At 39.6% G+C, this 26,224-nt stretch overlaps 1 protein-coding gene across 4 annotated transcripts in view; it reads right to left on the bottom strand.

The window, feature by feature from the left end:
- PPP1R12A (protein phosphatase 1 regulatory subunit 12A) overlaps positions 1 to 25,150 on the bottom strand; it is a 112,605-nt gene extending 87,455 nt beyond the window's left edge. For 2 of the 4 annotated variants that reach the window (XM_029963374.1, XM_029963375.1), the window contains exon 1: positions 24,800 to 25,150. The gene's annotated coding sequence lies outside the window, so the exon portion shown is untranslated. Of the gene's footprint in view, positions 1 to 24,063; positions 24,085 to 24,799 lie in introns of those variants that run through there. The other 2 variants (XM_029963373.1, XM_029963372.1) reach the window with 2 other exon arrangements.
- Between the last annotated feature and the right edge of the window lie 1,074 nt (positions 25,151 to 26,224).

Genomic DNA, 26,224 nt, shown 5'->3' with positions numbered 1-26,224 from the left:
TTAAAGAAAAAAGGAGGAGGGAAAGAAGACAGCATAATGGTAGGAAGAAGCAAGAGCACACCCTTTCAAGGCAACAAAGTACAGTACTGCTTTAATTGTACCTGGAGCTGCAGCCATTTCTGACTTTCTTTCAAAAAAGAATTATGGAGAAAGGGATAAAAGCCTACATTTCTAATTATGCAGTAACTCATTTGTATTGACTTCCAGCTTCTGAGAGGCTGCTGACATATTTGAACTGCACCAGGGTGGAAAACACACCGGTCTTCTCTTCACCAGGACTGTGTCAGCATGAAAGAAATAACAAGTACCCAGAAGTCTGTTGTTTACCTGACCTTAGCAGTATGCACATCATCACAAAATTAATCATGAATGTTTTAAAGTCTGCTTCTTGTACATCAGACTGCTAGTTAAAGATGACTATTATTAAAGAGCACAAAAATGAAAGCCTAGTTGAAAAGCACATTGGCTTCAAGGTCAGTCACAGGAATGCAGACTGGTTTTACTGACTGCATTTCCCCCATAAATACCTAAGAACAAGTGTTAAAACACAAAAAATGAAACTGATTTGATTATATGGAGAAAGTACACAAAATACACACACTGCCTGAGCGTGGGGAATGCTGCAGAGTTTTGGTGGGTAACCACTCAGTGGGGAGGGTGGAGTAGTGGCAAGGGCAGGGGTAGGGTTTGATAGGGAAGACTTCCAAGTTTCCTCATTTCAGACAAATGGATAAAGGCTCATCTGACTTTCTCTACTACTCAACAGTCCACCGTTCATGCTGTAAACTGAGAGTTCCTGCAATGCAAACTGTTTTGAAAACTGGTTCTCGATTTATTTTCAAGAAAGCTCTATCCATCACTCTAAGGGCTGTGCTTCAAATACCTCAGAGTGCATGCTAAGAGACTGCCTCCATGTTGAACAGAAAAGAGAAACCTGCTCCATGACATGCCGCAAGACTACCTTTGCTGCTCTGAGCTTGCTTTTTCTGCTCTACAGGGCACACCTACACAAAAAAATTCCTAGAGGGGAAAGCTGTTCTGCCAGCTGAATTTACACTATTAAATTAGGCAAAATGTGCTAATGTTTTATGCTTCTCTAAGGACTCTACTTTGACTTTAAATATTCATTTATGCACAGACCTATATAGAAGCAATAGTAAGGCTCAACAGTCGAATATTCCAGGCCTAGTAAATGCTTTAATTAATGCTACCTAAGCCAAAGCAATTGGCCCCACAAACCTATGACCTATTCCTACATGACCTCTACTTCCCTGTGGCTAAAGGAACTTGATCCATTCGATCTATTAGATGATCAGTGCTTTCATAATATGCAGCTATTCAAAATTATGGATTTTTCTTCACTGTTCAGAGTTCAGCCTGCACTACTCAAATCCTGTTCCAAACAGAACTCATGTTCTCATGCATTCTTCCACTATCAGCACTTACCAACCATTTAGGGACATAAGAAGGATTCATAAAGTGTCTACCACAAAAGCTATCATTTTACAGATGGTAAACAAACAAAAAGGTTATCATAAGCCATATCCCCTAATTTAACCATACAATTTGGAATACCGTGGAACTGAGGTTTTGGGATGTATACCATTTTGTATCTCTAAAGGAAAGTTTTCTTTCATTACACAGTCACAAGCACACAATGTTCCTACAGATTTCCCTGCAGTCTTCTACCCCAGATGTCAATCTCATCTTTTCCCCTCACTGACAAAGCAGAAGTTCCATGACCAACAGCATCTTTTTCAGATGTCCTGAACTACCCCAAGAGCAAATCCTCTATGAGGCCCTATAATCTAGGTATGATGACATAATAGAGTATTAAAAGGTTAATGCATGTTAAGTCCAAGTACAGATTTCACATTAATTACCCAATATATAATATACCAACACCTGAGTTCCATTATTTCAGTATTCCCAGTATGAGCATTTCTTTCCCAGTTCCTTTTCCACAGATTAATTTTCCCAACTCTCAGTTTCATCGTGACAGCCAGCCCACATCTGACAGCTTGCTTTTGCCTCCACTCTTCTGACTCACTCCTACACCCCTACTCTATTTTTGCATCTTACAGCTTCCTCCTGTGCTAATGGAGGCAAAGGGGTCACAGCACAGATAGTACTAGCATACCTCTAAATGAATTTTACAAGTCCACAGCAGCCTGACATCTGTACTGCTTCTGTGCTCTGAATTATCATACTCAAAATTAAATTAGATATATCACCGTACGGTAATGTAGGTTTTCTTTAGGTCTTGGTAAATTCTGTCGGATATCAGCTTTTCTCTGAAGCACTCTTCTGGAAAATCTGAAAAAGTTTGAATAAAGGATTTCTTCTAAAAAATCCTATCACCCTCCAAAATGCTAGAATAGCAAAACACAGATTCATCCAAGGAAACCTTCTGCTTGCTTCTCCCAATCTGATTCTGTATTAAAAAAAAAATCCATCATCCTTTACAGTTTCGTAACCAAAAATAGTAAGAGTTTGTAGAAGATCCATGTTTTGACCAAAGGGATGGACTATCTTCCTGAAAAAGAACAACTCACTAGGCCAGAACTCTTCAGCCTAGAACAAAATGATGCTGATGACCATGCAATACATGCTGATGACCATGCAATACATGACTACAAAATCATTAATAATACAGAGAAAGTAAATAGGAATCAGCTGTTCACAGTTTCTGCTAATACAATAAGTTGAAGTCATTACATCAAGACAGTAGAAGCTGCAACCAAAAGACGAAGAAGCAAAAGCTGCTTTTCTGAAAACTGACTGGAATGCCCCATATCAGCCCAAGCAGAGATGGCTTATTACTGATCTCAGTAGACTGGCCTTTCCTTTTCATACAAACCAGGCACTGGAGCTATATGATTAACTGAAAGAATCCTAAAGGCCTTAAACAGCCAGATATAGAAAAAACCCTCTTCACCACAAGTAAAATTAACATTATAGCATTTTTACTGATACTACTCTCATCACAGGAGGTAAGTGACAAAGTGCTCCATTTTTCTTTTCCGCAATAGAAAACGTTGTGTTTCTATGAGGACTCCAAGGAAAGGTGCTGACATTCTTGCATTCTCGCTTTATCATACTTCTTGTAAAACAGGATCCTGGGTATCTGAATAAAGAGATATGACTAAGTTTAACAGTCTAGCCTCTCATTCAGGAGGGTTTTTTTAAAGTACAGGTGTACAAATTACCACAAGGAGCATTACAGTAAAGCTTATGTGCATCCTAGTACTTGAGAGTAAATGCAGGGTAGCTTACCTCAACTACAAACTTGTCATTTTCAATGACTGGTGCTACTCTACTGAGATGTCTTTCCATAGGAACCTGAAGCAGATTCCTCTGAAGCAATCCCTTAATATGCAAGCCTCAAAAGGCATTTATTTAAACTCTTAGCATCTGGCAGGGTTACAGCATTGGTGGACAGGGGCAGAGCAACTGACATCATCTACCTGGATTTATGCAAAGCATTTGACACTGTTCCACCAATATCCTTATCTCTGAATTGGAGAGACACGGATTTGATGGATGGACCACTCAGTGGATAAAGAACTTTAAGGTCCACTCCAACCCTTAACATGCTAGGATTCAAGCAGTTAACAAACAGGCCAAACACAGAAAAAAGCTTGATGGATTCTGTTGGCTAAACTTTGTCTGTAACAGCTACAGGAATTATCACCACTTTACAACAAGCTTGAGTAAGGGCACAACAACTTACATGATGGCAATAGTACATTATGCAACAAAGCTGTATCATCAATATACTACTACTCTTTACTAAATTAACATTAAATCTTAAGTATACAGTCACAACTACAAAAGAAATCTCTTCTACTTGCTACATAGGTTCTTGCACACTTTTAGTTTTAATAATTAGCTACTGTACTACTGAAGGAGGCCAAGAAACAGGGTATTATAGACAAAGCTAAAGCCAGCCAGGCTGGCTTTTTTTTCCCTGTTGTTGGATGGCTGCCTTCATTTCACTGGAACTACAAAGCAAGTTGACCATATAAGGTACTGGGATTCCCAAGGAAAATGCCTACACAAATCAGACCCATGCAGTCTATTTAGTTTATATATTATAGTTAAGTTGAACATTTGCAGTACATTTTTAAGACACTTCACAATTAAACCTTACAGATACAGCACTACTTTTGCCTTAAGCGAGTTCATGTAAGTAGCCTTCCAGAAGAATCTACTGCTTAACATTCAACTGAATACATTTCTTTACATAATATTAAGACCAGATCAATTTTCAAACTGCAGGCAGCATTCATAAACACAATGCCCTTGATTTTGGTGCACAAGAAAAGTACCAGAAAAGCCTAATTCAGGGGTCTGACAGCAAATGAATCTCCCTGCCAGCCACTGGCTGCAGCCTGCATACATCTGAGACAGCAACTTGCTGCATGGAAAGATTATTTGTAGCCCAGATTCCAACAAGAATAACTCTAACGAGCAAGTGCTTATAAGGAGATGGTAATACACAGTCTACAGAGAAAGGACAGGGAGAACTAGAGAAAGCACCATTCTTGAACAGACAGCGGTGCAAAATAAAGAGGACTGCAGGGCTTCCACTTGAGAAGGGCAAGGGAGCTTTCAAGACAATGGAAGGAAACATCAGTCTCAAAGAAGGAGCAAGAAAGAGATATATACCAACTTTAGGATTAGACAGACAAATACAGGAATACAAAAAGCCTAAGTTAGAGGTATGTGCCAGCATGAAAATATAAAAATACACACACAAAGAGATGACAACTACATTTGTGTAAAAGATGAAATTTTAGTTTGATCTTAAATTTGCCCTCAGTACTAAACACCTTTGAAACCTATGTGCTCCACTGTGAATCTAGAATGACCTCTACTCAAGTTTGGAATTCATTTGACTAGCATTCCCCCAAATTAAAAAGATCCCATAAGAAGCTGTAGATTTAGGTGATTTTATCCACAGAGGAGAGCTGAGACTTCACTTCTCAAGATCTTATGTTGAGTTGTCCTAAGTAGTAATTTAATGGACTGCTCAATTAGTTCATATACCAGTATTTTAGAAGTTACTGCACTCCCACTGCAAGTTCATCTACCACATGACTTGCCAAGTGAACAAATTAAACTTCTCTACAGAAGAGTGAATGAGCATGGGAATGTACAGGAGCTGTCAATGAGTAAGCACTGTGCTTAAGTAGGCATTTAGGCTATAACAACGACAGCACTGTAGTTCACAGTATCTACATCCCTAAGTATCTAAAGTAAATGCATGCTTATTTCAGAAAAATATATCATTATACCAAGATACTTCAGATAACTTTATAGTAGCTACAACTATATTTTTGCTCTGCAGGGTATCAACTTGCTAAAAGCACATTTTATGTGTTCTTGGACTCAAAAAGCCAAATATATTGGCTCTATTTAGAAGAAATCTTCAAGGGCAGAGATGGCCTCTGTGGGATGCCTCGGCTGGGATGGTGAGCTTTTGTTTGGAAGGGCTCAATACTGAGACACTTCTAGAATCAAACTTATTCTCTATCAATCCCATACTAAATATGAAGTGCCAACAGTGAAGCAACATAACATGAACACGCTCCTGGCCTTAGGAATGGCACAGAAAATACCTATTACTGCTCTGCTGAGAACTTACTCATTAGACTAAATCAGGTTAGGTAAAAGACTCAACACAACTGTAGCATGCTGCAGACCTAATAACATGAGCACACCAAAGTCCTCTCTAATGTGCTAGTAGGCAAAAGGGAGAAGGAAATGAGATGGCAAGTAAGTTTTCTCCCTATCCAAGTTAGTCTGGGCTATAGACTACTTTCTTCCCAAGGAAATCACTAAGGTCTAAGACAGAACAGGCTGCTAAAACAGCCACATACTTTACATTTACACATCCTGAGCCACAATGTGCAAGGAGGGGGGTTCTATAAAGGCATCAGCTGATGCTGCACAGTCACTCTGGACCTTGTATATGCAGTCACTAGCAGTCATTAGCTAAAAATTTTAGAATCAGTTCATCCCTTTCCTTTTCCTCATACCACTCCTGCTGCACTAGGAACTGGGAGAGGAGAAGGTAACTGATTATCAACAAAACTCAGCCCACCAGCCTTTCTGATCATTTAGGAGAAGAATGAAAATCCAGGTCAGGGCAAATTAAAAGCTTTAATAAGAGACAGCTTAGAAGTTTTAAGCCTTGTAAGGTCACAAAGGAAAACAAGCACTCTTCTTTCAAAACCTAACAACAGCTGACCTTGATCACATGCTGGGGCAGTGCTCATCCTCACTCTAATCACAAAATTGCATCTCAACTGCAGAGTACACAGTTGTGAAAGCAGAATGCAACCCCAGCTTTCCAAGCTCAAAGTGAAGAAAAGTTCAATCCAGACTAGCTGTCACTTTCTGGACAGGAAGCTTCCAGTAACTTTGCGGGTGTTCTTTGTTTATTCTACAATACCATTTTGTTAATATATTTAGCAATAAAATATGTATAAATTTGCCTTAAAATCAATGTAGATGTTGAGTTTCAGAAAAAAGGGCTTTAAGATGGTTATGTAAATCCTTTCCCATAGCCCTAATGAAAAATAGGACACCAGTACATCTGTGAATGGATGAGGTAATTAACCAAGTTGAAGAAAGAGCTGAGTTGTATCAAAGTTGCCCCACAAGAAGATGGCAAGTAAAAACAGTGGTGAGACAAAATACAATCACACCACCTTGCTGCTCTGGAAGTTTGCATTTAACTACACTATTCCAAAAGCAGAGTATATAATTATCCAAGAGACCAGAAACAGCACTTTGATAAGTACTGCAGTAGAACAGGTTTAGTTATTACCACAGACAATTCCTTTTGCTAAGCAATTTATTTACCTAAAACAGATACTAACTGTGTGCGTGGATAGGAGTTGTTTATTGTTCTAGAGATAGGGAAAAACTGGAAAGATCCATTGAAGTTACAGCTATAGTTTAGGAGAATCTAGAATATATGATTTTAAATGTGAGCACTGAAAAAGAACGCTCCAAGTGTACCAATACAGGGCTGTAGAGTTGAGCCACAGATGGGCAAGCCTTATGGATAATTCTTCTGAAGTTGTGGTATTTAGAGGAGTATAAGTGTTTCCAGGTGTAGAAGCAACATCCAGTTCTTGAGTCTGTGCTCACTACTGTCCGCACTAGAAGCCTATAAAGACTTGTAAATAAATTAATCACTGTTTCTTAGACAAGCATTGATAACTGAGGTTTCCTGATGAAGGTGTCAGACATGGATTAACAACATTCTTAAAAGAAGGATTAGCAATAGTTGATTAAGAAGTTATCAAGTGTAACTTAAATCAATTTTATCACAAATAGGACAACAAAAAAGAGTGAATTGTGTTTATTTTCCTGATGTTTTAAATCACCGTGTTCAGGTGGACTCCAACAATGAAACTAGAAAACACTGATGGACTGAAATGTGGCCAATGCCTTACAGGTAAGCCAAAGCCCTTGCTCCAGAATTTCCCCATTCTTATTTGGAAAGCTAATGCTATCTAGGGAAGAAGTCTATGCATGCTTGTGCTTTAAACCATCTGCATAATAGAGACATCATTCATGCAGGAGCCAACATCATCAAAGAGTGAATGTGGGAAGGTAAAATGAGTGTAAAACTGAGAATTATTGCCTTGAAAAAAGTTAAGAACTTTAAGAATAAGCTGTGTTTAATTTTCACTTCCTCTTAAAAAACCAAATGACAAAGCCAGTTTTCAGTAATCTGGAGCTCATTTGGATGCCATAAAATCAGGAGTTAGTTCCTGTCATGTTATTTACAAGCATATTTAGGGAGCACTGAGGTAACAAAAGAGGTGTCTGTAAAATAAACATTACCCAATTGCTGTGTTCCAGGTATTTTTTTGGTAGGTACCTGCTACACATCTACCAAGAGTATAACACTGCAGAATATGACTGGGTAATTTAAGACAAATATTCTATTTATTAGTTTTACTTTGGGCAAAGGTTCAGATAGAACAGCTTGAATTAAATAAGAATCCAAGGAAAGAAGCACCTTATTGTTAATTTGATCAACATCAATTCTTTATATGAGACATCTATGACCTAGTGTCACTCACAACTATGAAGCAATGACTCCCTAATTACAACAGTCTTCCCTATTGATGCTTAATATTTAAAATTACCCTGTACTTAACATCTTGAACTGAAGATATGAGGTCTAAATGAAGGTTAAATATGGAACTGCAATACATGATTTATCTTGCTCATAAGGAAATGGGTTATTTCTTTCATTTGAAAATTGATCTACATCTCAGAACTCTGGCATGCAGACTAGTACCAGAGAAGCTGAACAGCTGATGGCCCTTTTGTCACCAGCAACCTCCTTGTTACTCCAAAGAAATATGCAGCTATTGGCAGAAGACGAACAGGCAGCACCCTTATGCTTCAGGTGTCATTTTGAAGTGTGTGGTATAAGTTTCCTCAGTTAAATTGTACCTTAATCTCAGATTACTGTATTGTGTTGGGTTATGGTCCTTAAATAAGGTAGTAGACCAATCCTAGTACACCCAAGGATGAAATCGGTTTGGCAAAACAGGGAAATTTTAATAAAAATAACACACGAACACAACGACTGAAGTGCTCGTGTAACTGGAAAACCAGAAGAACAGAATGATCTTAAATCTAGTTTATGAAGTGCTTAAACTTAGCTGCTGTTTTAAGGATTACTGTTTGCCTTTTGGCTAATTTCTGTTCTCAACTTGTACTGAGTCATTTTTTCCATTACTGCAAGCTACCTTTATTTTTATTGGATGCTTTCAGTCTAAGTATGTTCAGAACATCACAACTACAGAACTATGGTTAAAGCAAGATAAAATTTGCTGAAATTCACAATTACAATGAGCTTGAAGCAAGAGCCTGTCTACTTTAAAAAAAAAAAAAAAACAACAAAAACTTTACAATACTTAAATACCAATATACAAAATTTAACCCATGCCTTCTTTGCCATCAAGTAACACATAGCAACAGTTTAACACCTTTTGGATGGATTTCAAGGACTTTTTTTTTTGCCACCAGGTGTCTTAACTTATACCATCACAACTTCTAGAAGGTAACCAACCATTTAGTTTTAATTTATTACTTTAGGAACTTGGCTCTACATAAATGAAAACTTATTAAAAACTATAGACTGTTGAAAGATACTCTATCACATTCAAAAGAAATTTTGAATAGTTATGTCTACCCAACTACTCTAAGTTCATCAGATAAGGAAAAAAAACAAACAAAACACCACAAAGCAAACATCAAACAGCCCAGGAACTGTGGACAATTCCCCCCCCCCCAGTATTACTATAGTGCCCCTCAATTCACCAGGTACAGAAGAAGTACAGATACAGAAGAAGTACAACCTATGTCTGACAAAATGATATAATAAGTAATAAAATTTATTTTTCTTCAACAAGAATTCAACCTTAAAATGCAAGCAAGCACATTTTATATATTTGGTTGTATTCTTCCTTGCCAAACTTCATACATATCTTCCAGTCTGATGCACTGTAGAGCAGGAACGATGTCTCCACGGGTCTATACGGAGCCTAGGACAAGTGAAGCCACTGGTTCATCAGGAATTACTCCTGTATCTGTATGTCAGGCACACCATGAGAGAAAAGCTATTGAGTACAGCAGTTACCACTTAAGTTCCTGTATTACTGTAACACCCAGGAGCTCTAAACATGCACCAGGACCTCCAGAAATATCTATAACCGCATCTGTGAAGCAATTCAAGTTTTCTGGAAAAGATTTCAGCTTCAGTAGCCAAAAAGCTGCCTGAGTGTAGTAAAAACCAGTAGAGTCTTCAAAAAGGAAAAAAAAAAAAACTACACCAAAAAACCCCCAAATAGGCAGACAAGCATTAGTTAGCACACCAGTAAAAGTCCTCATCTCCCCAAACAATACTCCTGGAAGAACTATACTGAGCATCTAAATTTCTGCATCCAATTCTAAGAATCATTATTCAAAGCAGTCAATCTAAACCATACTTTCATTAAAAAAAACCAAAACAAACAAACCTCCTTTTCAAACTCATTTCTCATCAAGCCAGTGCCCCCACCTCTTCTCTTACTCACCTGTTCACATGTCCTTTTTTAAAAAAAAAAAAAAATCAAGACAATCTAAGATAAGATTTCTGAAAACTCTAGGAAAGTAATGCAAGATAACACATGTATTAAATAAATATTTGCTTGCTTATACAGCATTGAAAGTTAGCAACTGCATTTTACATTTCTGCTTTGCAGAACAAAGAATACTTTGCTATAACAAAACTTGTTACTTTCTTTCCATACCTGTTTGGTATGCTGCTGCCATTCCTCCTCTCCAGTAGTTTCCCTGCTTCCATATCACACTTTTCAGGAACTAAGACCACACAGCATCTGTCCAGACTAACTTTGCAGTAGGTGGAAAGATTACAACACAACACGTGCCTACCTACCTGCCAAAAAAAGTAAGCTCTTACATCCAGAAATAGATTGAGCAAAGCCATCCCTGCTCAGCACACTGAAGCCTGCATACTTGCATTTAGACTGGAGAGAAACTCCTTGCCTGGACTGACTAAACCAAGAAAGACCACACTACAAGCTATCAAGGCCAATATAATATCAATAATATCAAACAGCATTCTAAAACTGTTGGCTAAATGCACAAAGTTAAAAGAGGTGCAGAGCAAAAATCATTCTTCTCCTTCAGGAAGAGGGAAAAAAAAAAAAAAGAGGCCAACCAGAATACAAGAAACAGAAGAGTGTTTGGTACACTACTGTAGTAGTGTACCTGTCTCCAAATATTTACTTGCCTTCTGTGGCCAAGGACTTGAAGTCAGAATTCCTTAGACCCTATAAATCAAAAGCCACGTAACTCAGATGTAAAAAAAAAAAAAGTCTTTAAAGTAAAAGAAAACCCTCTCATTTTTGTTTCACTTAAAAGTATTCAGGCAAAGGGACAAAGGTTAAACAAATATCTTCCAGATACTTCAGTGGCAGAAGTAGTAGAGCCTTCCACTAGGTACTCAACAGCCAGTATCTAAAGGTACTTTATATACTTTAAATACAGCCCACCTCATAACAAAGTAGTACCATGCTCAGTGTCTACTCCTTGAGAGCTAAATTAGAAAGGTTGTGAAACCTGTGCAACAGCAGGTTTTTGTCTTCAAGGACCAGTAGAAGTACTTTTTTTTAGTAATTTTCATCAAACCACAGCTCTACTTTGTCTTTCACCTTTTTAAGTGTCCTCCAAAAAAGCACTTTTCATCAAAAAGAATTTATAGTGTGACCTGCCTATTGGGAAAAGATCCTTACCATTTTATGCCACTGTATTAGGTTTTTTGCAGCCTTAGGGCACAACACAATATCCTTCTTTCTTCAAATACAAGGTTTCAATATGGCTACCAGGATTGCAGTTTAAGGAGGCTGCATAATTTTTCTTCCAGTTTACGTAGGACCCTTGGGAATATGTTGGCAGAATTGTTTGGTAGTTTGCTTGCATATATTTCCAGCTCTGCCTTTGCCTGTAAGTCAGATTTTTGTCAAAAACTAAACCTGAAGTAGTGCTAGTTGGAAGCCTCCATGAAAATCTGAAATATACAGCAAACTTCAACACAACACTAAAGATTTCTACAACAGTTAGATTATGGTTTTATAAATTTAAATAAGTAGTTCCCTGGGAACACCACAGAACAGTAGCATAGCACTAATACAATTTCACCCAGGTTCTGTCGTATTTCCAAAGCTAAATCGCACATGGAACAGTAAACCTTTCACCTAGACAGTACAGTTATACTGAGCCACAGCAGAGCACAGACTCATGGAATTACCATCTGTAAGCAGGTAGTTTGCACTTTTAATAGGCCTTTTATATCAGCAGTTCTACACCAACTTCTACAACTGCAGGTAATCAGCATCACTGCTGCATGAAAATGTGCACACATATTTGGCAATCTATCCTACTTTCCTGCCACTCATCTGTAAAAGTGATTAAATGCAAATTAACAAAACTCCCTGTAACAGCAGCCACAGAAGTGAGGGCTGGGGAATAGCAAGAATTTGTTGTTTTAGAGGAAGGAGCTAGGGAAAGTGAGGATTTTGAAAAAAACTTATTTAAACAAACTAACAAAAAAAAACTTTGGATATTAAGCACTGTCTTCATACAAATATTTGCTGACTTTACAGAAAAGATCTTTGAATCACAGACTGAAAACAAGTGGCAAATAACTGTCATTTGGTTGTTGAACAGAAGAACAAAGTTATGAATTTGCTTTGGTATTTGTCTCCCGGAATTCAGAGCTGCTTGGCTCCAATTTCCATCTGCAAAATGAATAATTTCCATTTTAGGAGACCAACTTGCAGGAGGTCAGAGCAATCTGGCTATACTTGATTACACATCATAGCTGGTTACAAGCTGAAGGAGCTGCTTGTGCCAGTACCTGCACAAAATAAAATCTAAGTTCATCAAAGCAAGTGCACTAGAACTTCCTCAGCTGGGGCAAAAGTTGCACTGAACTTTACTACTGAGATTCAGCTATTACTGGAGAATTTTATATCTGCTTCTAGCAGTTTTAGCTCAAGTGTTGGATGAAGTTATAAATTAAGTAATCCCATATCACAGTAATGTAGAGTCAGGACTTTGGCTTCACGCAGTCGAAGACTTCTCTGTCTCCCAATTGAGTGGCCTGTACAACTCAATGTATGTTTGCCAACTAGCAAGCACAGAATATCCACAGTCCTGTGAAAGAACTCAGGAAAAAAAGGATTACTGATTTATGGCACTTGGTGGAAGAACAAGTTGTTACAACTACGGGCATAATATATGACTGAATTATGACAATACAAAAAATTCTGAATTCTTTCACTGTATGTGGGACATATTTTGAAATCACAGGTCAAACTCAATGCAAAAATGAAGAGTACAAAGTTAAAGCTTGCCAATTTGAACATTCTTCTTCTAAAAAAAAAAAAACACCAACAAAAACATACTGCTGACATTCACTTGAATTCCCAAGCTCAAAAAGAACACTGTAAAAGTTTACTGCAAAGATTAAAGCCAAAATTTTACCTCTTTGTTTTATGGCTGAAGAGCACTATTAACAACCTAAGCACCTGTACTATTCATACAGTAACTCTAGCAGCTGTAAACTCTAGTACAAACAGTATGAAGACATGGTGATATTACAGGTTTATTACATCACTACAATACATCTAGGTTCTACAGCACACCTCCATATTTGATCCTTAACACAAGAGATACCACAAGAGTCAATAAACTATATGGCATGAAAACATTTCCTCCTAATAGCTGCAAAGACACTCAAGATGTTAAGAACTATTAACCATAGAATGTAACTTACACTTGAAGTAGGAGGGAAGGAAAATATATACACTTACACCATAACCATCACAACAGCCTGTTTTAAAAATACACTACCACTCTTCGGGATTGAATCAAAAAGTTCTTTCAGTGAAACAGATCAAAGAGTTTGACATCTCCAAATGCTTCTAAAGCTAAGTAAACAATCAAAATCCCTATGAGTTTGCTCTAATCTATAACCCCCTGATACCTGCTGATAAGGGATATCTATTTCCATTGCAAAAATGTAACTTTTCTTGACTATAGCTGCTTGTAACTATAGCATCTTCTGCACGAGTATTTCAGTGAGCTTTACTTCATATTGCAGCTCCTACAGCTTTTACTGTAAGCAGTCCAATCTGACCTTTTCCACTCATTCAGTGAGATGCAGCACTTCCCTTTGATTCTTGCTTTTCTGGACATTACATGTGACAGAGACGCCTGATGGCAAGTCAAAAGCCCCAGGTTAAACAAGCATCAGAACACACAATTCAAATCCAAGATACCAAAGTAGCCAGAACCACCGGCTCAACTACAGAAACACGTGCCTTGATGGCTAAAGAGAGGATTTTCTCAGCATGACAGACCAACCCATTTAGCCAGTAGCTTGTGGCCCTATTGTAATTTTCAGTTTAGACACTGTGCCAGGTGTAATTTTCAGATTAGTTGCTGCTCTCATCCCCTCCACTCACCCAAAGAAAGTGGGGCAGACACATTGCCTAGTTATTCCAGCAGACCACCATCACTCTGCTACTCATCGTGTATTAGCATAGTCTTGTAAGCAAGAAAGTCCCTCCACTCTGCATTCTCTGCTAAACTGGCAACAGTATTGTTGGTGTATGAATACAGTGTTTCGAGCAAGGAGGGAATCGTACTCTCCCCATGCCCAACTTCCTCTAGGTAGTAGAACTTCTTAAAAGAGAAACTTATGCAACTGTACGATGTAATATGGGTCTCATGAATCACAGACAGCTACTAAAGATAAGCACAGAAGTGTATTGATAAAAAGTTAGTGATGTCACTCCTACTTAAGTGACACTCCTCAGTTTTACAGCCTATCATGCATGAGCTCAACTGCCAAACATCTGAAGCCAGATTTTAAACCATATTTGTTTTAGAAATTGAAGGTTCTGACCTAAAGTTTAATACCCAAGTAATATTTGCAGTTTAAGCTGCAATAAAGCAGTCCAAATCAGTTGATTCAGGCTGTTACTTAAGTTCTGCATAAGCACCCTCCAAGTATTAACAGAATGCAAAGCATGTTACCAAATACATTATCAGCAAAACATGACAAAGCAAAATGAACAGGGGAAAAAAAAAACCAAGAAAATTCTCACATATTTAAGTCATTTATTTTGGCAATAGAAAATAATATTAGGTAATTACAGAGAACAAATGAGAAGTGCTCAAAATCCTAGAAGAAATTAAGAGAAAGCCTTCCAAATGCAGTCATGAGATTTTTCTGTCTTGAAAACACTAAGTACTTGTGCAGGTAAGCAAACAGCTGCTCAGATACTAAGTCCTTGGAGGATCTCCAAAAAGGGGGAAGTTACACATCAGCTCTTCAAGTCATATCTCTGAGTAGTTGATGATGAATGATGTCACTGAAGAAACTATGGCTCTGATGCCAATGCTCCTTAATAGAAAGTTACATTTAAGTGCTGTTTGGTTTTTCACTTTGAATCCCCATAGCTTGCATGCCTTCAACTTTTACTAATGTGTTTTTAATTTATATGCTGTTTAAAACAAACAAAAAAAACCCCCTCAAATTTAAAAAAAAAATCAAATTAAAAAAAAAAACCAAACACATACAAACCAACTTAAAAGCAAAATGTCTTTAATAAGAATATTATCACGCAAGCTTTTCCATGCCACAGCTTTTGTGGTTTTATGTTTTAATCCAGCATATGCACCTGACATGGCAGGTCACTTACTCTAAAAAAGGATGCCAAACCATTAATAGCATCAACAGCTTTTAAAATCCACCATCTTATTAATCACACATTTTGTTTTAGTAGGCTTTTCTGGCTTTTGTAAAGTTTTTATAGGTCAAACTGAAGCTGACACCCAACAGCTGATCTTCTCTCAGGAACTGCTCCATATACATCCAGAAAAACTCCCATTTCCATGTCCCCTATGCCATAGAACCTACTAATGATCATGCTTCAGAAAGCTATGGTAACTTGTTCACCAGTACACTGATTCTCATAAGAGTAGGCTTTTGGCAGAAAAAATTCTAATAATATTTATTTGCAGCAGTCAAGTCCTAAGAGCCACTTGAGCTTTCAAATGCTATTGTTATAGTTACAATCAACACTTTTTTACTGTATCATAGAGTACAGTAATCTCTTCAACTGCTGAGAAAACAATCGAGACAGAGCTCCCCACCCCCACATCTTAAATGGCTAACTGATAAAACATAAAATATATCATGTATCTTCTGGCATTCACACCAAGTTGTTCTGTATTTTCCTTAAAAATAGTAGTTTTAAAATCACCGCTGCTATATTTATATACAGCTATAGGTAAAACTTGGTTTATACAGTAACTTCATAAGCCTTCTTCGGAGTCCTATTTGATAGATGAGGCCAAAGCCCACCTTCAGTATTTTACACATATTTTAGAAGTGTTAAGCACAAGAGCCACTAGATCTGTTAGGTTACTCCTTTACAGAGGTGGAGGAAAGCTGCTTCTCTTCCTAAGCCTACCAATACCCAATAAGCACTGCACCACCCAAGTGCTAGTATTCAGTCCCACTATTACACATATCCAAGCATAGCTATAGGGACACACAAGTGCCAAGCATTTTGCTAGGCTGTCTGCAAGTAAGCAGAAAATGAGTGACCAGAAAGCCACGTCCAGAGAAATTCATCCACAAAAAGCCACTGCCAGTCCGAGTTAGCACAACTCACCCTCTCTGCTCTGCTACACTCAGAAGCTGAGAAAGTGACATTGCACAAAAATTCTTCTTTCAGAGGTAACACACTTTACTTTCATTTTCTACTGAGTAGGAGACAAAGTACAGACCCCTCATGAAAAAAAATCTTTATTGTTAGGACTTAAAATAATTCAACTTGCTACAGTAATTGAACAATGTAAAAGTGGTAGCAAATTGTGAAATTTGGCAAGCTTTCTAAAGACATTGTTTTATACAATTTCATAGAAATGAGATTGTGCCTTAATAACACGAGTCCAAATTTGGCCCACAGACATAATGCTGTCACCGTAACTTTCACTTTTCACTTTGACTAAACCCTAAGGTAAATAATTTTTGCCCAAATTTGCAGCAAGTTCAGAACCTAAAGCACCAGGTTTAAAAGCATTTTCAAATAACAGGTTAACAAAACAAGCTTAAAAGCACTGACTTTTCATAACTAGCTAAAAAATAATTTAATGATGCAACGACAATAAGCAGTGTTACTTATATTGTATAGAACACAGGGAAGGTAATAAAAATTCAAATTGATTGAGGAGATAATACAAGTAGTTTTGGATTGTTTCATTGTTGGGACGGGGAGGCACTCTTTTGGAAAACTAATTGATTTCATTAAGATTATTCATTTAATTAAGCCTACTTATTCAAGTATAATTGCATATATTTGTGAACATACTGCAAAAACAGTACTTTTGTTAAAACTTGGGACAACCCCAGGAAACTGAAATTCATGTGAAAATATATATATTTCAGATCCACAACACAGGCCAAGACTCGCACATAATTCTCTGATGTACAGGAAACCTCAAATACTCAAGTATGTATACAGAAAACTCTGGCTACTCTTCTAGCTTCACTGTCAGTATGGCAAAACAGAAACTGCAAAACTAAATAAATAATCACCCCAGAACTAAAACTTGCATAGTAATCACCACTGGCTGGCTTACTAGTCACATTAAAGCAAGCTGTCATAGTTTGAACTAAAGAGCCTGAATTACAATTGTAACATAGGAAAATAAATCAAAGGATATTTCAGACTGATTTAAAAATGAAAGATAAAAAAACACCAGTGAGATAGAAGGTTTTTGGGGTTAGAACCATTTCCAACGACCACAGCTTACAGATAATTTAGTAACAAAATAGATGGTTATGTGCTAGTTACAGACCAAATGTAAATATTCAGAAATTGAGGTAGTATAGGAACTATTTACTTGCAGTCTTGAAGACAAACCTAAGTTTGTGTGCAGCCCCAAAGTGAGGCTACATTTAGTGGTTAAGATTTTCTCAGGGGTTTCACCCTCTTCATAAAGCCAACTCCAGTCTTCACTCTGTTTAACAGACCTTTAGAAGCCATTAGTCTAACAAATATATTGTTAATGGGTAAGTGCTAACACAGGCATAAATGGGAAACAGTCTTGTTCAAAAACTTCATCATATTGCTCTAATTTTGGTTTTGTGAAAGAGCCATCAAAAGATTCAGTGTTTCCAGGATAAGTACAGAGGCTGATTCAGTGAGCTCAAAAGACAACTAAAACAGAAAAGCTGGGTACCAGGTCTTGCCAAAAAAAAAAAAAAAAAAAAATCAAAAAAAAAAATCCAACAATGCTTCCCCCATACCCTCAAGTACCCTGACCATCTTTTGCCTACTTGTTTTATCTTACAGTTTTGAAACTACTAGAAAGGAAACAGCTGAGGAATGCTGCTACTCTTATGCCATGCTTTCCATTGACTGTCATTTCAAGAATGCATATAGGAAAGTAAAGGAGTTTGGAATGTCACCGCCCATCCAGCAGCATTAGAAGCTGCCCAGCTTACGGATGGCTCCACTGCCTTGCAGCTGAACTCCAGTCTGCATTTTACCATTGCCCAGATCAATGAAGAAAAATATATTGTTGAGCACTGATATAATATTTGTTAGGCAAATGTCCTCATATGCTGCATGTCTTACATGTTATAAAGTATATTTATATTACAATACAGCAGTAAAGATATCATTTACAATTTCCTGGTTGCAAGAATTCCAGAAAAGGTGTACTCCTGCTACAGTTGTCCAAAACTACCACCACGTTCCTTTCAGAGCATATTAGTTGGCCTAAATCGAACTCATCTGAATATATCCCTGGATAAAATTTCAGTATTTGCCAGAATATGTGCATGTCCCTCAATTTCACATGGTGTGAATCCAGCCTTTGGAGACACAATCACACAGAGAGAGGCCATCAATTATTGGGCTCTCAAGTTTTGAGAGGATTGCAGCAAGTGTCTAACTAGGCTAAGTAATAACTTTGAGAGAGTGAGAGTATGAGGAAAGCGAGAAACAAAGAACTGGACAGGACCCTGTCAAATTATCTGTTCCAACTAAAATTTAATATATATTCTTAAACCTGGAATACAGGTCCCTCAGAAGACTTAAGTGGTATCTCTACTAGTGATTTATACAGACTGCTTCTGTCTCCTGGACTCAGATTTAGCTAACAAACTGAAATTCAGTAATTTGGTAAAAAATAGCATTATTGCTACTACAAAGCTAATATCAAAAAGGCCTTGACTCAACCATGTTCCCATTAGTTTGATTCTTACATAAAAGAATACATCTCATCTACTCTTACAAGGTGCTTTTTGATGACTTATCATGAAAATGTGTTCTAATAATACCGAAACCAGACCAGAATATGTAAAAAATCATAGACAAAGCTCTACTATAAAAGCAGCAATAATGCTACGGTGAAATTCATATCTGTAGACCAGCAGAAATTGTCCCTGAATATTAGCTTCAGTAAACACTAAAGCCCTACCAGCTGAATTCATCCTTACACTGGAATGTAGAACTCTTCCCCCATGACTAGCAAGTTTAAGAAATCTGTCAGTTATGCTAACATGGAAACTGGCTTTAAATACTTTAATAATTTCTATATGCTAGAATTCACTTGGGTTATTCTATCTGTGTACAAGAAATATCCATAGCAATGAAAAGAAAACATAGAAATCCCAGGTTCAGACTTGACAGACCACTCAGAAATAATACACTTAAAAAGGTGAAGAGATGGTTATTTGTTTCTTTTATAAAACACCAAAAAGAACACAATTCTTTTGAATGCATTTAAGATTTTCACTATTATACTTACAGTATATTACGAAAAATCACACCTTTTTTTTCTCCTCTTCTTACCTCCATTTCAAAGAGTAAAAAAAAAAATCTTAGATGGCAAAATCAGTAGAAAGTTAACAAGTATTTATTGTACAATCTGAACCTAGCTACTGTAATTACGGAGAGAAAGATCTATGGCCCACACAAGAACCAACTCCTATTACAAAAGGGATTTTAAACAAATATGCCTCTGTAGTCTAATCACCAAATGAAGTCAATATTACCATTATTTCAGGACTCTTTTTTTCTGTGCTTTGTTGCACAGACAAAAACTAAAAAAAAAAAAAAAAAAAAAGCCAGGATAAAATAATACAAGGTTAGCAAATTTCTCCAAAATTCTCAGTTGCAGAACATCTACAATGAGAGCGTTAGGAGGTTTGGTGATTGCAAGGTTGCTTCCCCTCCAGAAGAGTGCAACTTTACTAGGATAGCTCTGAGCTAGTTCCATACCTTCCTTACCCTTGGTTGTCGGGGTGCTGCTGCTATGATGCAAACACCTTACAGATTTAAGACTGTAACAACCTCTTCTTTGCTCTTACAACTTGACATGCTATGGCCCCAGCTCAAACACATGACCCATGTTATCATTCATCAAAAAGGATCCCAACAGCAAGACTTAATGCCCTCTTCTCAAGTTCTAAGGCAAATGGATCCAGTGCTGGTAGATTTTATGTACCTGTGGTATCACTCGGTGTTTGAAAGGGTGTTGTAACAAGGACAGTTGATGCCAACTGTAACAATGCTCGTTACTATATCAAGTACTAAGAATATGCCAACAGAAGTCCTGAAAGAACTTTTCAAGGAAATATTAAGACAGCAACACCTGTCCTTACTCAGTTAGAAAAGGGAAGATTTCAGTGAAACACATAACACCTTAATTACTACCAAAGGATCAACGCAGCAGAGTCCTACAACAGTGGCATCAAATCAAAACTTAACACTGCAGACTGCTCTGCCTGCAAACTGATATGTAGCTATGTAAATGTTGGTAAAACAGTCTGACCTTCATATTCAGCTAAGTAGTTGAGGAGTTGCAGAAAACCACTATTTGATACAGAGAGACAGACTTTAAGGAATATTGCTTAAGTAAACTGTACTTGTCCCAGATGAAAAGAGAGCACATGAATCCCTCATCAAGGAGCAGGGGCCTTCACCAGTAACACCCCCTACAGGTACTCGATGATGCCCACACACAAACAGCCAAGACAATTTCCCTTATCTTAGCTCCAAAGCAGTACCCTCCCTAGGAAGAAGTAAGATCAGGACATATTCTTTTCATGCTATGTAGTGGAATTAGGCTGCAGCACTCACCTTCTCACCAGAGAGAATGAGGCCAAAAACCAGGTTACTATCTCCTAAGTCTGAGCAGCCTCAAAGAATAAAGGCAGTCAAAAAGCAGGTTGCATAAATTGTCACACCTAAGCACAGCCTAATCTCAGCCACTTTCTTTATCAGGAGAGTGCAGGTACTCCACAGTGCACATCCCATACTCCCAGTGGAGCAGCGTGCACAGGAAATCCAGGCTTCCAGGAAACTGGCCACATCATGGTCCCTCCCTACTACACACAGCCTTCCCATGTGCTGCCCAGAAAGGGTGGGCTCCTCTTTCCTGTACAAAGCTCTACATAACTTCTAGATAAACTACTTTCAGCCACCTAAGCAATAAATTCCACTCAGAGCTAGTGAAACAAGTCCTCCTTCATGTAAGCCAGGGAAAGCAGAAGAGAGTCTAAACTCTGAGGAAGGAAAGGTGTTAAGCTTTCAGGATGACAGAACTGAACATCACTTTGAAGAAATACGTCTGCCCTCGAAGGGATCAGGTTTTATTGAAAATATTTTATTATCTGCAGAAACTAATAACCTGCAAGGTCACAGCTCACCTTTGGGCTTCTTTTTTGTCTCAAGTTCCCGTTACATTCAATTGTTAAGGAGATTAGAAAAGTTGCACTTATCTTTAAGTTAGATCTCATCCTGCATGACAACTGTCTGCAAATGCAACACTGAAAACCAACTTCTAGTAAAGTAATGCATTGTAAACATTGACATCTGATTGTAAATTTAAGGTTTAATTTAAAAGTAAGTTTTCTGATCTTCCAGACACATGCACACAATATAAATGCAGGTTATGCAGCAGAGTACATATTATCCTGCTGCAATATCCTACATTGCACATATCTCTGAGACAGAAAAATGGTACACACAGTTTGGTCCTTTGTGCTAAAGGCCTAATATGAGAACTTGTGCTAGAACAAGTTCTTAAAGTAAGTGACATTTGAAACCATTACATACAGGAATAATAATAATCACATAATGACAAGTTTTTCCCCTTCTGCAAGATCTCAAAAAAATTTAATTGACCTATCCTCAGATATGATGCACTCAAGTCCCCTCATTTATGCACATGCAAATATAAATCAAAATTACTCATTGGCAGTGTCAAGACATGAAGCAGGTACCTACAAATATAATCCCCCCCTACCACAACTGAGTTACCAAGTCAACTGTAATTTTTTCTTTCCCATATGCAGAAAGAGAAACAATTCCACATAAAGCTTTCTGATGGTGATGACATTCTACCCCATTGATAAAGGAAAAGCTTAGCTAATGGCTTTAGTGAAAGCTTGATGCTCCACTAAAGACCAGATCTGAAGTCTATCAGAATTTCAGGATTAATGGTACTTCCCCCTCAGCACTTCCAACTACCTGGGCCATGGAAAAGAAAACACAGCTGAAGTCTCTTCCTATAACTGCCATACGCATCAGGAAAATCAGAAGCTAAACAGCATATTAAATATTTAACTCTACTGCTATTTCAGACACATGCATTTGCCCTCCATAACTGCAAAAAAAAATTGATGGAAGAAAAAAAAAAAAGACATAACCCAAAGAGGTACAATCATTTTCTCTTTGCTATGGTAAATTTATTCCTGCGAAGCAGTAACATCTACATGGGATCTGACAGATGACACGAAACAAAAAAACCAACCAACCGAAAACCCACAAAGCAACAGCAAACCATAGCGGTCTGAAACACAACAACATGGACTTTGACACAACTGACATCAGTCAGTCAAAACTGTGAGGAAGAATGACAAGCTTCTGAAGTTTCCTTTGAGAACAGACACAGCTTTGCTCATGCCGCAGCCAAATCTGATTAAATGAATCCATGTTATAGACTGCATCATGTTTGACTTGCACCTTTTATATGGCATACTAGAGGAAAATAAGATTTATTGATAATAATGAAGTGAAACCATTCAGAGTTGGTTATAGGCAGGGATTTGTTATATGCCTTTTTTTAAATAGCAACAGGCAAGATTCATTTATGGGACTGCTTCAAGAGGATTATAACTTTACAACTGATCTTCTTATTTGCTTTCAATATCATAAAAGCAGAAAAGACCCTTTGGTATCACTAAAGGGGGGGGTGGGAGAGTAAGAATTTTAGAAGTGATGTAAATCTTTGCCTCTGTTCCCTTCAACTTTTACCTTCCAAATGGCAAGCTGACTACAGGTAAAAAGGAGAGAATAAGTGCAGAATTATCCTGATGAAAGCTTTGTTGTATATAGTATCAAAGATATTTGGAAAATGCCATCTGGACTTCGTAAAGAGAGATAACGCCATCTCTTATTCTAACAATAGAGTTCAGCCAAACGTCATCCTTTCCTACCAATCACTACCAATCACTGGAGTACAGTAACTTGCAGACCCAAGGATCTAACCAGTTAAGGTATGACTTCTAGTACAGAGCTCCCTGGAAGCATGAAGCAATCAAAACTTGATTAGAGGAGGATAAATACATAAAACTCATACTGAAGTGACGGGCTAGCCTGCAGTCAGGTAACTGTGCTGCAGTAACATGCTGACAGGCTTAACCACAACACACATTCATTCTTCCAGTTCAGTTCACAACTGAAAGTAAACCAACACCCTTTACAGGGGAGCAAGTGACAACTCATACACAGGAAACAGAGCAAAGAGTGATAGAAACTTTTATCTTCAGGAGGGGATAATTGCAGGGCAATTTATGTATTTCTAGAGTCTCACACCCTTGAAAAATCTATATGGAATGCAGAAAATAAACTAACCATCTCGTTTTTGGTTTATGCAAGAAAAGTGCTGCATAAAAACAATATCCTAACTACCTCACCTAATCATTTTGGGAAAATTTCTACTTGATCAACCTACACCTCATAACCACTAAGATTTTTTTTTAAACTACTGAAGAACTTCTAAAATTAAGAATGAGAAGCTAGCCTGTCAAAGATCATTTTTTGCTTTCCAAATATTCAGTGAATCTAATATTGTGTGGAAGCTTTTGGCCTTCTAGAGAAAAAAAAACTATTCAGGCAAACCCGCATTATCTCCGGATTGCCACAGTCTTTCCTTATTTGGCTAACGTTTTGAGATTCCAATCAGACTGCTATGAAGTTCAACATGCACAAAGCATCCATTTTGAGGAAACTCCATAGCCAGTTTCCCTTCCATTCCCCCCCTGCCCCAAGTGAAAGTTATCTCCCTCGGCACCAACCCCCTCCCACATACTCACAACCAGAACAAAGCGATATGGATTGGGTTTTTTACTACTTTCCAACGCACGGAAGAAAAATGTAAGAGCCCTGCTTTCCTTGAAGTTCAGCTTTCCCACTGCGGCGGGAGCCATCGGTAACGAAAACAAGCAGCCTCTTATTGATACGCGTTTCTATATAAGGAACAAAACACTGGCTCCCCATAGAAACCGGAGAGAAATAGACGATCCGTCTCTCCCCACTCCTGCTCGCACACACGAGCGGGGTTTAATCGGCTCAACTGCTGCGGAACCGTGGAGACGGGGGACGCAGGGAACTGCTACCGGGATCCCAGGCAAGGGGCAGCGGGGAAAGCGAGTCCGCCTTCCTCACCTGCAGCCCCCCCCGCGCCGGGGGAAGCAGCTGCCCCGACCCCGCACCCCCCTCAGGGCAGGGCCCGCGCCCCGGCCTCCAAGGGAGGCGCTGCCAACAGGGGAAAAGGCGAAAGGGTTCAGCGGCACCTCCTCCCGCCAGGGAGAAGGCCCCAGCGCCCCTTCCGAACGCCCGGCCCGCGGGGAGGGCCGCAGCCTCCGCCCCTCAGCCCGCCGGCCTCCGGGGGCTCGGCCCCGCCCCTCCGGCTGTCCCCAGCCCGACCCCCGCCCGCCGCCTCCGCCCCGACACCCCCCAGCCGGAGGGAGCGCGGTCCGTCCTCCGGCCCCCTTCCTCCTCCACGCTCCGCCGAGGGGAAACATCGGGCCGGCCTCGCCCCCGCCCTTCCCGCCCGCCTGACCCCGGCCAGCCCCCCTCCGATCAGGCCCCAGCACCACCTGGTGGAGCGCGGTCAGCTCCGTCCACACTTGGCGTAGTTGATGTCGGCGCCCCGCTCCAGCAACCGCAGCACCTCCTCAGTGTCCCCGCTGGAGCAGGCGGCCAGGAACACAGCGCCGTCGTCGAACTTCACCTTGGTCTTCTTGCGCTTGACCACGGGCGGCTCCAGGTCGGTCTCGGAGCCGATCCAGCGCTTCAGCTGCTCGTTCCGCTTCTGCTTGGCGTCCGCCATCTTCATGCCCCGCTCGCGCCAGCCCCCTCAGCCGCCGGCCGCGCTCGAGCGTACTACTTTTATACGCCACTATCCCACAGCGGCAACCGCGGGCCGGCCGCGCGCTCAACCCGCGCAGCCGAGGGACGCGGGGCGGGCGGGGACCTGGAGGGCGGGGCGGCAGGCCTGCTCGTTAAGCATAACCTTCGCGAAGACACTCCAGGGGGCGGGGCGCGTGCGCGAGCGGCGCGGGAATGGCGGTGCCGGAGTGGAAGTGGGGAGTGGAGGTGGGAGGAGGTTGCGGTAGTTTCGGTGTCTTGCGGGCTGCGTCTGCCGGCAGCCTTAGCCTGAAGACATGCTCCTGGCCAGTCCCAACTTCCGCGCTGGCCGACTCCTGTGTCACCCTGTCACGCAACGACCCGCCCGGTTCTCCCTGCTGTCACATCGACAAACCGGGCGCACCCGTGCAGCACTTGGCCAGGGAAGAGGACAGAACATGGCGAACCAGCCTCGTCCTAAGCGTTCCCTCTTGTTTTGGGAGGTTACAAATGACTACGTCAGGCCAGCGTGACATACAAAAGCACCAGCTGCCATTTGCCCCTACACTTCCTTCCACATTTGCGCTTATCCTTTAGGGGGCCCACAGGGAAGCCCGAGAGAGACTCTTCATCAGGAACCGTAGTGACAGCACAAGGAGTAATGGGTACAAACTGAAAGACGGGAAATTCAGAGTAGATATGAGAAAGAAATTCTTTACTGTCACAGTGGTGAGACACTGGAACAGGTTGCCCAGGGAAGCTGTAGATGCCCCAACCCTGGTGGTGTTCAAGGCCAGGCTGGATAAGGCTTTGAGCAACCTGGTCCAGTGGGAGGTGATCCTGCACATGGAGGACTTGAGACTAGATAATCTTTAAGGTACATACATTCCTCAGCATTCTGTGATTCTGTGTGACAGTAAACAAAGCCTTGTGCTTATTGTCCATTTTGCCTAAAGTTCACTTCCTTGATGTGAAAACCTGGGGTAGCACAACATCCTTTCTCTTGAGAGAAAACAAGTGCAGCATTTGAAGATACAAAGACTAAAATTTTTTTGTTCAGAGTTGCAACTTCTAGGAACCAAGCTATTACAGATAATAAACTATTTTCCATGGTTTCTTTAGCTAAAGGCAATATGTATTTTGCTTTAAATGGAATAATCTGTGGGGATAAAATG

The sequence above is a fragment of the Manacus vitellinus genome, unplaced genomic scaffold (genome assembly GCF_001715985.3).
Source record: "Manacus vitellinus isolate BGI_N305 unplaced genomic scaffold, ASM171598v3 scaffold_5_pilon, whole genome shotgun sequence".
In the NCBI taxonomy this organism is placed as follows: Eukaryota; Metazoa; Chordata; class Aves; order Passeriformes; family Pipridae; genus Manacus; species Manacus vitellinus.
The sequence above is the reverse complement of the archived record's forward strand: the minus strand, read 5'-3'. Positions and strand labels throughout refer to the sequence as shown.